Below are 14,099 nucleotides of genomic sequence, written 5' to 3' on the forward strand. Positions count from 1 at the left end.
TATGTACCTAGGAAAAGTTATTGGCCATAGTATAATTTGTGAAGGCTTTGGTCATAGCCTGAGCCCCCTGCCTACACAACCCCCTCCCCAAATGAGGCGATTGGTTCTCTGCTTCAGGGAGACACCCTGCTGAGTTCCTAGATAAAGGCTGTGGTGCTTGAAGTAAGGCTAAGCTAAGTTGAGAGAAGTTGAAGAATCTCCCTTTTTAACATCGGAACTAACGTTGGGAGATAAGGCATCCTTTTGGCTCATGAAACCTGATCTGCTTAAAACCAAGGCTGACGGCAAGTACTTTATCCCTCTAAACTTCTTTCTGTTATCTCTTTGCTGTGCTATTGTTCTCTGTATATTTATATATATTGGCTACATTTTCCTTCATTCCTTCCTCCCTTCATCCATTCCCTCTCTCCCTTTCTTTCTTTCCTTCCTTCCTTCCTTCCTTCCTTCCTTCCTTCCCTCCCTCCCTCCCTCCCTCCCTCCCTCCCTCCCTTCCTTCCTTCCTTCCTTCCTTCCTTCCTCCATTCCCTCCCTGTCTTTTCTTCCTTCCATCCTTCCTTCATTCCTTCCTCCATCCATTTCCTTCCTTCCTCCATCCATTTCTAACCTTCCTTCCCTTCCTTCCTCCATCTTCTCCCTTCATTATTTCCTCCCTCACCTCACTCGTATAGGTTTGACTCAGAGGCCGACCTTTTCAATGTGATAAAACATAAGCAATAACCTCCAAGAAAAAAAAAAGGTGGAGGAAACCCCTTCAGTAATCCGCCTGCCTCACTGTCAATCCAACAGCCAACAACCCTCAGCCCCCATTATACATAACCAGGAGGACCACAAAATAAGGAGACCACCATATTATATAATAAAAGACAAGTAAGTCACAACACCCATCAGGTCACTATTTCTCAAATATCAAGCATATCCTTAATGAGGGCCAATGCACTACCTATATCTGCAGGAATCCTAAAAATGCAGGGTCATCATTCCTCAGCTGACCAAATACTGCTAGGTATATTGTGCAATTATATAGTCACAGTACCCCTCAAATCAGAACTACCAGAACGACTCCAATCAATAATCTATCTTTGACCAGGGGAAGGCCCGATACACCTAGCCAAGCCTCCCAAAGTTTAATGAATTTACCTGCACACCCCCTATGTTGAAAGACTAGTTTCTCCTGATGTAACATGTCGTTAACAGCTTCAACCCAACCTGATTTCGAGGGCGGGGTAGGAGACAGCCAATGTTGTGTTTCCTAGCCACAAATAAAAGGCAGAGAATAGCAGTATACACATGAGGATCAAAATTTTCCTTGTCCAGCCAGCTGAATAAACACAGTTTTGGGTTAAGGGTAGGGCGAGAGAATAAATATTAATCAGTTGCATGATAGAGGACCAGTAAAACACCAATTTGGGGCATTTTCAGAGCATGTATAGAAGAGTACCACTTTCAATTGCGCAATGCGGGCACAGCGGAGTGCTCCTCCTTTGCCAGGCAAATAATTTCTGTGGAGTGCGATATGTGCGATGAATTATGAAAAGCTGAGTAAGTTTCTGGGAGGAGGATAAGGATACTAAAGTGACATTGGATAGTATCATGGACCATTCTTCCTCCGAAATGGAATCGAGGTCTCTGGCCCATTGAGCTCTGTAATTCAGAGAGAAAGCTTTAGAAATCCGCTGTAACAGTGCACCATATAACGGGATATCTGGCCCCTCCTGGATGGTGAGAGCATCAACTGCTCTAATAGAACAAGATGAACCAATAACCATGGAGAAAGTTTGGCCTGTGCTATGATAGCATGATGAAGTTGCAAGTATTGAAAAAACACTGAGTTGGGCAATCCGTACTCCTCCCTCAACGTCTGAAAATTCTTGAGAAGTGTCCCCCTGTACAATTGGGATATATATTTAATGCTCAGCGATAACCCATTGGTCTTTGTATGTGGGCAGGCCAGTTGTCCAGGAAAAGCAACATGGAAGAAGTAGGGAAATAATCCTCCGTATTCTACTCTATAATGTATATGACAAACTGTCTGCACTAGACTAATGTTCTGACTCAACCTTTTCCAGTTGGACTCAGACTAGAAAAATAATGAATGTTTTATTTGGGGGTCACAGTGTTACTCATTATCTGCCCTAAACGTATCTACTTTACTGAAGAAAACTTTACTAATGGGACTCTTACTGTGAATTGGATCTCTTGTTTGGGGGTCACAGTGTCACTCATTGGGATTTTGTAGAATTGACTTATAACATTAGGAAGGGAGCTTTAAAAATTCACAATTTACCAAAGTGAAGGGCATGCTACCAAACCTTCTTTAATTTGCTGACTAAAACTTAATTCAATGATACTTTTCAGGGGTTGGATTTGTTTTTTTTGGGGGGTGGGGGGCCAAACTGGGATTTCTGGCATTGGTTGAGCTAAAAATAAGCAATGTACCAAAGTGAAAGGCATGCTTCTTTCTTGGACCTGGCTCATTTGAAGCTGATTCTTCAGCTGAAGTGGGAAGTGAGGTATGGTTTGACTGATTGGCCTAATTGGCTAAGAGCTCCATCTGCTGTCTGCATCTGTAATTCATAATATTACTCAGTATTGGAGCTTACTAATTCTTAGGTGTATGGTTGTCCAGCCAGTAAGTCTGTTGTTTTTCAAAAGAACAAGCTCTCTTGCAAATTGTATCAGTTACAGGGATGAGACAAACCATTAAACACGGTAGGGGTGCTTACAATGATCAGCTTTTATTTATTTATGTAAAGAAAAAACAGTTTGCTGTAACTGCTTTTATTGTGTTAACTGGAGTTCGGCGAGCCACCACATCTAATGATTAGTAAGCATCAATATATTACTATTTTGGTTTTGGGTTTAATACTGCTTTAATACTCCTCTTTCTGGCTGCAAATGAATTCAATTACCATTTGAAATGTTGTCAAGAGACGCCAGCCTCTGCCCTACTAACACATCCACTGCTCTACTGACACCGTCCACTGCCCTGATGACACTGTCCTATCCACACCATCCACTGCCCTACCCGCACTGTCCACTGCTCTACTGACCATATCCATTGCCCTACTGACACCATCTTCTGCCCTATTGACACTTCCAGTACCCCACTGACACCATCCTTTGTCCTACTGACACCGTCCACTGCCCTATTGACACTGTCTACACACCGTCCTTTGTCCTACTGACACCGTCCACTGCCCTATTGACACTGTCTACATACCGTCCTTTGTCCTACTGACACCATCCACTGCTATACTGACTGACAATGTCCACTTCTAAGGTAGATTAAGTGTAGATTCACATATTCTCGGTGCGGATTGAAGCTCAGGTTTCATAGCTAATCGACACAGTAGTTGTTTAACAGTTCAGGTTAGGTCAGGTTTAGATCAGGTTCAGAACAGGTTTAGATCAGGATCAGGTCAGGATTGTATCCTGTTCACAACTGGTATTAGGTGCGGGTTAGAAACTGTTCTCATAGAAGTCAGTAGTCTGTAATCCGCACCTGAACCAAACCGCACTACTCAGAAATCAGATATGACTCTTTCTCAATCCACATTGAATCCGCACTGCCAGCGCACCGGACATATGTAAACAGGCACCATAGGAAGCAATATTATTTCACATGTCATGCGGATTGGCTGTGGTACGAACCGCATCTAATCCTCATATCTGTAAACCAGCACTAGGTTTATATATTTACAGTGATATTTTTTTTTATATTTTTCTAAGTTTTCTTACTACTTAGTTAGGCCTTGCTTTTTAATTTCTTTTTTGTTTTTTAAAAAGGGTACTGAACCATGGTGATCTTTGATCTCTTTCATGTTTTTCAGGTAGATCTCTACCTCTGAAAGGTTGCCTACCCCTTTGTGAATCCGACACATAGTTCTGCTCTTTGCACAGGCTATGTATAGCACGGTGATGATGTCACTACTCATTAGCTAGTTAACTAATAACTAACAAAGTAATAACTGCATTTGGAGAGGCATTTGGTGCACATAAAGTGAATTTTTATCCTGGCTTTTGAGGAATATATTTAAATGATAGTTTTTGTGCCTGGAGCTCAGATTTAAAGTTTTGCTATGTAAAATAGCTCTCATATGTATTTTAGGTGTAAACTGTAAATGTATTTAGCTCTTTACCTAGATTTACAGTATAGTCGAAGTCAACACTTTTATTTTAGCTTTGTATAAAGTGGGGATGAGTTAGAAATTCACATTTTTATTGCTGTCCGTGTACTCTCTCTTTTGTCACAGTAACCATTGTCACTGAAATTGAGGATCAAAAAGTATAGTATAATACCTAGATATTAAAGCAGTGGCAAAATCTACCATTTTATTTTTCAATGGCCCCCCTGCAGCGTTATGCCATAATATGCTAGTAAAAAATAAATATACAAATATAAACGCAGGTGTTGAGGCCTCAAAGATTTTGTTTGCATGCTAGCACATTATGGCATAGCACTGCAGGAGGGCCATTTTTTAAAAAAAATGGTAGATTTTGCCACTGCTTTAATATCCAGGTATTATACTATACTTATTGATCCTCAATTTCAGATTAAATGAATACGTCAATTGCAAAAAACCTTTTACCTATCACCACGCATGCCAGAGTGAAAGCAATGATTTTAGCAGCAGATCTGCGTAACTCTAAACAGATGGCTTGCAAGGGTTTTTAAAGCATTTCCTATAGAAAATATAGGATACTAAAATTTTGTTGCTATTTCACAGGCACACGTAATTTTAAGGTTTGATATGTTGGGTATCTATTTACTCGGTGCAACTTCATCTTTTTTATTTTATCCAATTTTATGCAATCTTCAGGGCTAAAAAAATGTGGAAACAGCTGTGGCAGTGAAAGGGTTAAAACGGGACCCACCACTGGTCTGCCGCACACAGAAGTCATAATTGCAGCATGGTGCTCTGTATTTCACAGCACACTCAATGCGCCCTGGATGCGGAGTTTAACTGCGCATGTGCAGTAATGTCATCAGCTATTGCCAATATGAATATCTCCTAAATGGCGCACATTTAGGAGATATTCATTGTACCTAGAGGTAAACTGTATTATACGCTTACCTGTAAGTACAATTTAATAATGAGAGTTTACTACTGCTTTATTTAGGAGCATTCTCACTTTTGAAGTTAAATTTGGGAAAACCTCACTATATACTTGTTATATGTTCCTATTTACATAGCATACCTAAAAATATTTTTAAAATTATTTTTTAAAATTAAAATGTTAACATAACTAAAAATAAATATTTATATGTAGCTGCTATGTGAATGGAAACATGTAACAACTATTATGTTATGCAGCATGTCTGAAAAAGCAATACTCTTTAATGCAGGGTTGGAGAATAGGGATGCGTATTGCATGTGCTCCGGTGACATTCATCTCTGGTCTTACAATTGGCCTTATTTATCTCTTTGTACTGTTAATTTATGTTATTTTGAAAATAATCAGTGTTAGGCGTAATATGTCTGTGTTATACAAGTTATTAACTATATTATACAACCTATTTCCCACTAAACATCTATAATATAATCTGTTTGTGTTCCCTGCTTATACATTCTGCTCTGTGTCATCTATTTATATGTTTAGCTCTGTATGTATGCCCTTTACCGATTTATACAATCTGTGTGTGTATATACATTCCTCTTTTCTGCAGTGTAAATCTGTTCAATAACTCTGTAAACTGTTTGCAGTTTATCTATGCACTCTGTTTTGCAAAGTCCATTTCTACACTCTGCTCTATATTACTTATATTACTTTTTTTTGTCCCCCCTTTCTTGTCGCACATTGGTGGTCAGATAATTCAACAGTCCATATATTGGGTTACAGAATGTAACGGTTACATATTGTAGATTGAAGATTATAAACACTCACCGGCCACTTTATTAAGTACACCTTGCTAGTACCGGGTTGGACCCTTTTTCCCTCAGAACTGCCTTAATTCTTTGTGGCATAGATTCAACAAGGTGTTGGAAACATTCCTCAGAGATTTTGGTCCACATTGACATGATAGCATCACGCAGCTGCTGCAGATTTGTCATCTGCACATCCATGATGCAAATCTCCTGTTTCACAAAGGTGCTCTATTGGATTGAGATCTGGTGACTGTGGAGGCCATTGGAGTACACTGAACTCATTCATTGTCATATTCAATAAACCAGTTTAAGATGATTTGAGCTTTGTGACATGGTGCATTATCCTGCTGGAAGTAGCCATCAGAAGATGGGTACACTGTAGTTATAAAGTAATGGACATAGTCACAACAATACTCAGGTAGCCATTTAAACCTTTTTAGACTTTTTAGACTGCTTAAAAATAAGTTATACAAAAAGATAGTAACCACCCCAATCTACAGTATAACTATCCTTTGCAGTAAGGTGCAATGGACGGGCAATGCACAACACAAACAGGCAAATATTTCCCAGCATAGCTACCAGCTACCCTGCAAATACACCAAATTGTCCTGTCTAACAGTTCACAGGAAAACAGAGGGTTTAGTTGCACACATTTGCAAATATATGTGGAAGCCACTGTGCCTACATCAAGGCTCCTTTGTATACTGCGGTCCTAAATCTATATTTTTGAGAGTCTTCAAGTTGGAGCATATTTGGCAGTGGATAAACTAAGGGCAGGTTTACCTGGAGGTATCCCACTCCTTCTTAAAGGCACAGAGACACATTGAACGCCCAGCAAGAGCACAGTGGCCACTGGAGGTATCCAATGTTTTGCCACACCAAATCAAATGAACAAGATGGCAACCATCCCAATTTATAACTAGCAAGCTGCTCATAGAAGGATAATGCACAACACAAACAGACAAACATTTCCCATCACACTTACCAGTTAGCCTGCAAAAAAACCCCCAAAAAACAAATTGACCCTGTCTAACAAAGCCTTGGTGTAGGCACTGTGGCTTCCATATCTATTGACAAATGTGTCCAACTAAAACCTCTGTTTTTAACGTGAATTGTTAGCCAGTGACAATTTGTTTTTTTTGCAGGCTAGGTGGTAGGTGTACTTTTTGTGTCTTATTTGTATTTTGGTATTTTTATTTTTGCAATTTTTATATATTTTGTACCTTTCATACTTTCCGTACTTTTTGTATTTGCTTCTTTTTCTGTATATCTGTGCGAAACTTTAATAAAAAGAATTAAGAAAAAAAAAAGAGTGTCTAAATTGTCTAAAACTGATTTCAGTTCTGTACTGCTGATGCATGTAAGGTATGTGTCCAAAGATCGGGCTTGTATAGTACATCAAGGAAATAGGAATCATTAATTTTACCAGATAACATGATGCTTTCAGAAGGAAGCTGTGAAGAGAAAATGATCCTGTACGAAAACAGTCAAAGGTTATACAACAATAATATACAGGTAATTTTTGGGAAAATCAGGCAAAACGCACTTTCGCAATTACTTTGTTCACCTAGGGATAATTCTGAAGTATTTAGTACCTTAATTTGCATTCTTTTAATCAAAATGTTGTTTTCGTTTATATTAATGTACAGGTAAAAATGAAATATAAATCCTTATGAAAGGTATTTATATTATACAGAGTGGGTAACAGAGTACAAAGACTGGGAAAAGCCCAATATATAGACTAATCAGGCCATACATTATTCATTCTTTTTTCATTTAACCAGCGAGTTGAAAGGAAAAAACATGAGCCGCTTTCCATCCACACACTTGATGAGGATGGGGAAATGCTTTCTGCTGTGTCTTTGTATTCAGACAGCGGGAGGCCATCCCCCACATCAGAATACAGTGATCAGTGTTGCTGGTTATAGCCAGCAGCACTGATTGATCAAGAAAAACCCAACAGACTGGATGTACACAAGTTGATCAATAGTTTGACTTGTGTACACCCACATGGAAAAAATATATATTTGAAATATATTTTAAAAATATTTTCCCAAATATATTGACATATATTTGAAATACTAAAATTTTGGCCATATTCAATATATATATATATATATATATATATATATATATATATATATATACACACTGTATATTGAAATGCATTTTTTATATATTACAAAGTATATGACAAGTTTTTTTGGCTGTACTTCTCCTTTAATGTCAGAATCCACCCAGATGCCTGACTGGCAGCTGGCTCAGCTTCTCAGCATGTCCTGGAGAGCCTGAGACAGCCACTCCTACCCCCTGAACAGTTCAGGTAAAGCTTAAAAGGTAAAGTTTATGTAGAAGGATTTAATTAATCACTGTTTATCACATGATGCTAGTCACTTTAGTGGGTTTATGTAAAGGTCAATAGGGTTAATGATCATTTAAAATCTATCTAAAGTTTAAACTTTTTTGGGGGGGTGAAGAGTGAAAGTAATCAAAAAAGAAATCTGGCCAGTAAGTCTGTTGTTTTTCTAGTTGTCCTACAAATGTAGCAATTAGAATATTGAGACAAGCCATTTACTACTAACAGGGGTGATATATATATATATATATTGTTACTGTCCAAATCACCTGGTGAAAACAGAGGGAAGAAACCTGAATAAAAACAAAACTAATGCAGCCATCACATCTAATGATTGACAAGCTGCAATATATTTCATTTTCGTTATTGCTATTTTTGGTTTTGGGTTTAATATTGCTTAAGGAGTGGCTCAAATCTGTGTTTGGGTCAAAGAACTCTACCAAGATCCTGGGACATGTCTGGGGCAAATATAAAATATTCATAAATTTAGCAATAAGACAAATACAGTCCAATCTCTCTAGAACACAACAATACAATCAATCTTGTTGAGGGGGAAGGAAGCATTCCTAGGTTGTCAGTAACTTCCTTCCAAAGTGGTAGATTTTAGATAATTCCTTCTATGACTGTATACTGCATTAACAGACCAAGCTATTACAGAAATAAATTGTTTGGTTACAGGACATTGATAGCATTTAGTCACAAGTAGAGTCAACAAAGCCTTCAAAACCTATCACAGACATCACACATTATTACTATTATTATACAGTATTTATAAAGCGCCAATAGTTCACTCAGAGCTGTACATTACAAAGGGGGACAGAACATGTGACAGAACAATACCAATACAATGCAAAACATGAGGGGATCGAGGGCCCTGCTCTTTCGAGCTTACAATCTAGGAACACATTCCAAAGAACTGTGGACTCATCCCTTTCCCTAATTTACAGATAGTATAGTTCATTTACTAAAGGCAAATAGGCTGTTCACTTTGTAAGGGGACTTGGTCTTTGCAAGTGAATTTTCCCCAGAGCTTTGTGAATTAGGTGAAACTCTGCTGACTTTCATCATCCAATAATGTACAAGCAAAAATGAATTGTTTTTTTTATTGTCCTTACATGTGATTGGGTATTTTTTGGCAAAGTAATGTTAGTTTAGAACAGTATTTAGTTTAAAATATAGAGTCATTTATTCAGATTGCATATACTTACCTGTTTCAAGCATATTAGATTCTGTATATACAAGATAATGAAAGCATGGTTTAATTTGAGGAGGACTAGGATGTATAAAATGTTAGGTTATGCTAAGAGGGCACTGTGGATACCAAAAGCCCGTAGCCTTTCCATTAAATACTATGAAATACAGATTTATGAAGTTAAAATAAGGTATTTGCCCATCATCCCTTTTATGAAAAATCCAGAAAACTAAATTTTCATTCCTCTCTTCTCAGTTAAAGAACTCTGGGATAGAAAAAAAAATCCCCCATTAGTACACCCCCTACACAAAACACTAAACAGCTTATACCATTTTGAAAATCCTTACCACTTAGGAGAAAAGTCTAATTGAATGTTCGTGGCCTCATCTCTATAATTTAAAAGATAACAGCATCTGCTCTGCCAAGGAGGAGGTGTAACAGCAGGGAATACATCATATCCTCTACTCTCTCTGTAGTGAAAGGAAACTACAGTTCCCATCATCCACAGGGAATCGTAGTAAATGTGGGCAGGTACACTAGGCCTATACATGTTGTACATGTTGAATGTGTCTGAGAGTCTCAGTCCACCCAGCACTGCAAGTGCAGCTGAATTACATCCCTGCTTCCTGAAGCAAGAACTACAGAAGGGATGTGCCAAGACCAATGGCTGAGGGAATAGGAGGCATAGTAGCCATCGGTCTTACAAACAGTGAACCAGAAGATTTATGACATATTACGTGAAGGTAGGCACACAGCAATCAGCAACAAGGACCTGTAATGAAGTTTTTGCCTGGAGTTCTGCTTTAAGGATAATGGACTCAATCATCATTATGCAAAGAGTCAAAAAATCAACATGAAGAGGAACCATCTGAGCAGCTTCACCCCCATAAGGAGGTTCTGATACACACTTCCAGCATGCTCCTTACCACTACATTGCTATGTTGGTGTGTTTCCAGGTATAGTAGAGCATATGTTCTCCTTCTGCTATGTAGTCAAGTCTGAGCAGCAAGATGCAAGGCACAAACACTGTCATGTGAGGATGGGGAGGAAGCCATTTGCTCTGTGTAAGTGCCGACATGGGACATCGCCCTTGAATAGGCAAAGTGACAGAATATCCTTTTGCTATTTGTGGCCCATTTAGAAAGACCCTTGGCCACTTAAAGCCATGTGCACTTTCACACATCCTTCCCACCTTAAATCTCTGGACATAACAAGCCACAATGTCTGCCCCAGGTTATTGCTTACCTGCACCCCAAGGCTGTGGTCTGCCATAATGTTGACAGTCTGTGGTTGAAATCTTATTTCGATTGTGAAGTTAATTGCCTTAGACTTTCCCTTAGACTGTCTCTAGAACATCTTCAGCCTGGGCTGGTAAAACAACTGACACCAATCATGGCAGGACAGTAAGGCAGCATTTGCAGGTCCTTGCACATGCAGTTTGTTTATTACTAGGGCCCCCCAATACACTGAATATCCAAGGGGCCAGTTAAGCAAACAACCTGATCTTTCATGGTCACTCAGTGGTCTGTCCCATCTCACTAACCATAGCTCACTATTGGTCAATGAGGCTGCCCATCACACTCTGCAACTAATGAGGAGCCAAGAAGAGCAAAAAAGAGTGCAACATGGCATGACCCTGATAAATTAAGTCATTGGTGTTGATTTACTAAAGCCAGGGAGTGCAAAATCTGGTGCAGCTGTGCATGGAAGACAATCAGCTTCGAACTTCAGGTTGTTCAGTTACCTGCTTCCTGACCACCCTATAGCAGAAGTACTGCTACAGGGTGGCAGGGCTGTGTAAAATCTCTTATATATGCGTGATTTTGCATTTCCCGGGTAGAGGACGCGCGCGTCAACCTGCCTACACGGCCATTGGCAGCTTCAGCTGTCTATCACCGGGTCCCAGATGGAGATTCCCCGCTGGCACCCGGCAATCGCCAAGGAACAGTGACAGAGGAGAGGTCTGTATGTAAACAATACAGATCTCTCCCCTGTCAGCACCAGCACACTGCTTTGTATTGCTCTGCATAGCATAGCAGAGCAATACAAAGCAGAGTGCTTACACAGTAAAGCACAGGCATCACACAGTAAAACAGCACACAGTTAACCCTTTGATCGCCCCAGATGTTAACTCCTTCCTGCCCAGTGCCATTAGTACAGTGTCAGTGCTTTTTATTAGCACTGATCACTGTATTAGTGTCAGTGGGGATGTCAGTGGCAGTTAGTCAGTTCCCCCCCAGTGTCAGAATGCCCGCCGCAGTCCCACTATAAGTCACTGATCGCTGCCATAACTAGTATTAAAAAAAAATCCCAGTATATATACCGCCATTTGTAAACACTATAACTTTCACGTATAAAAACTATATAGCGAGCGCTCAAATTGGATGTAAAATCATAAAAGTATATTATCTCAGTAATAAAGTTAGATGTTAAAATTATAACCAGCTGCAAATGCACCGACTTAGAAACCCTAAAACCTAGTAAAAATCCATCAATATGAATGTGCAGCGCTAGACATGCGAAATAGCTTAATAACTTCAATAAATTACATAAATAAAGAAATAAATACGTAATGAACAGTAAAATAATATATACAAAATTCCAGGTGGATATGGCGCTTCATCAAGCGCAAAATGAAATGTGATAATAAACAGTCTTATAGATAAGAAGTGTTCAAAAACAGTGCAGGCTTGACTTAGTCAGGTCAGCAAATACGTGCTTCACTTTAAAACATCATAAGTGCCTCACATAAAGAAATTTGTGTGATTTTAATCTGTGCAGCAACGTATAAAATGCGCACTCACCAGATGCACATAGGTTATCTGCATTAAACCAATATGACTCTGTAGGGGGCCCCTTTAAGTGGAGCTGTCAGCCAGCTTGGAACAAGGATCCTTCCTCTGAACACCAGCCTCCTCTGCAGCCACGCTTCCTCTGGGGGTCTCCGTGATCTTAACTCAGATCAGAGCCAAATGATATGAAAGCCTCATAGTGTAGTATTTAAATAATTCCTTTTATTAATGGATGATCATCCAGTATTTAAAATATGTCAGAAAGCGAATTCCATAAAAAAAAATCCAGAAGAAATGTATTAATAGATCTCTCACAGCACATGTGGCTGATCAGCCACTTTTCAAAATCACGCGGCTGATCCTGTGCGGCTCCGGCGGCGTGACGTCTTCTCCTTGACGCATTTTGTGCCAGTGCACGTTCTCAAAAGGGGTGTGCCTAACATCGGACATCCATCTACTCTATTTATACAAGACATACATTAAGGCATATAAAATGTTATTAATGGTGTTCATTATAGTAGGAAAAAATCAATTAATGTCCCTATAAAATAAAAATCATGAAGGAAAAAAATATATGTATAAAGGGATAAAATTAGAAAACATTAAAGGGAAAAAAAGGGGGAGGAAAGGAACCCCCTTTAAAACCATAAATAATGATTAAATGCAAAAAAACAAGATAACACCACAATGTGGGATCATGCGGCAAGATATTCATAAAACCAAATTACTTAAAATGTAAACCCAAACAAGCGCAGATGTACACCCTAGTATGTTTAAATCCATATAAATTAAAAGAAAAAAGAAGAAAAAAATACATATAAAATATCTATATAGAATAGGATAGGAATGAATCCCGATACACATAAAATATATAAATAAATAAATTATTGTCCCAGCATAAAAGTCATGAGATAATATTTCATAAAACAATGAAACCGTATTACATAAATGAAAAAATTAATGATATGGAATATAATAAGAATGAATCTCAATGTATATAATATAATGTGCCAATAAAGTTCCTATAGGGAGATAAATGGTATAAATAAACCCCTACTCTCCAGATGGTCAAATCTTACCTGTCAAAAAATACACTTTCATGATTCTAGGGTGCAGATATAGAATAGAATAATCCAAATGATTCAAACAAGGTCCAGCTATTATCGATAAAACAGTTGACGTCTAGATCCACTGTATATTTAACCCTTGTGAATTCAGAGATTGGATTTCATAGATCCACTTGTTTTCTAGCTGGGAAACTGCCCTTCGCTTGTTTATGCCCCTCCAGTGATGTTGGATGAGGTCAATTCCTGTAAATTTCAGAGATGAGGGATCTCTGTTATGATTGTAAGCTCGAAAGAGCAGGGCCCTTGACCCCCTCGTGTTTTGTTTTGTTACTGTATTGTCTCATGTTCTGTCCCCCACTATAATGTACAGCGCTGAGCAAACCTTTTAGCACTATATAAATACTGTATAATAATAATAATAATAATAATGATGATATGTAAAGTGCTTGAATAAGGAGTGCTCTTTTAAACCTCTCTTAATGTTGTACACATGCTCCCTGAGTCTGTCCCTCAGTCTCCTTGTGGTCCTTCCTACATATTGCTTATGGCATGGGCATTCTAATAATTACACAACATACCGACTATTACAGGATATGAAATGGGAGATTGTATACTGTTTCCCTGTAGCATGGGAGACAAAAGATTCACTCTTATTTTTCCTTACTCCATTGCACTTACAAATCACACATTTGTTGCAGGGGTGAAAACCTCTCATATCGGAGAAGAGCGATGTAGTGGTAGGGGGTTCAACAATAGTTGGTGCTATTTTTGTCCTGAGCGGAAATTGAGAAATTACATTGCTTTTCGAAATGTAATTTCGGGCCT

The sequence above is a fragment of the Staurois parvus genome, unplaced genomic scaffold (assembly GCF_062004578.1).
Source record: "Staurois parvus isolate SC_StPar_1 unplaced genomic scaffold, SC_StPar_1.0 ptg000312l, whole genome shotgun sequence".
NCBI classification, from domain to species: Eukaryota; Metazoa; Chordata; class Amphibia; order Anura; family Ranidae; genus Staurois; species Staurois parvus.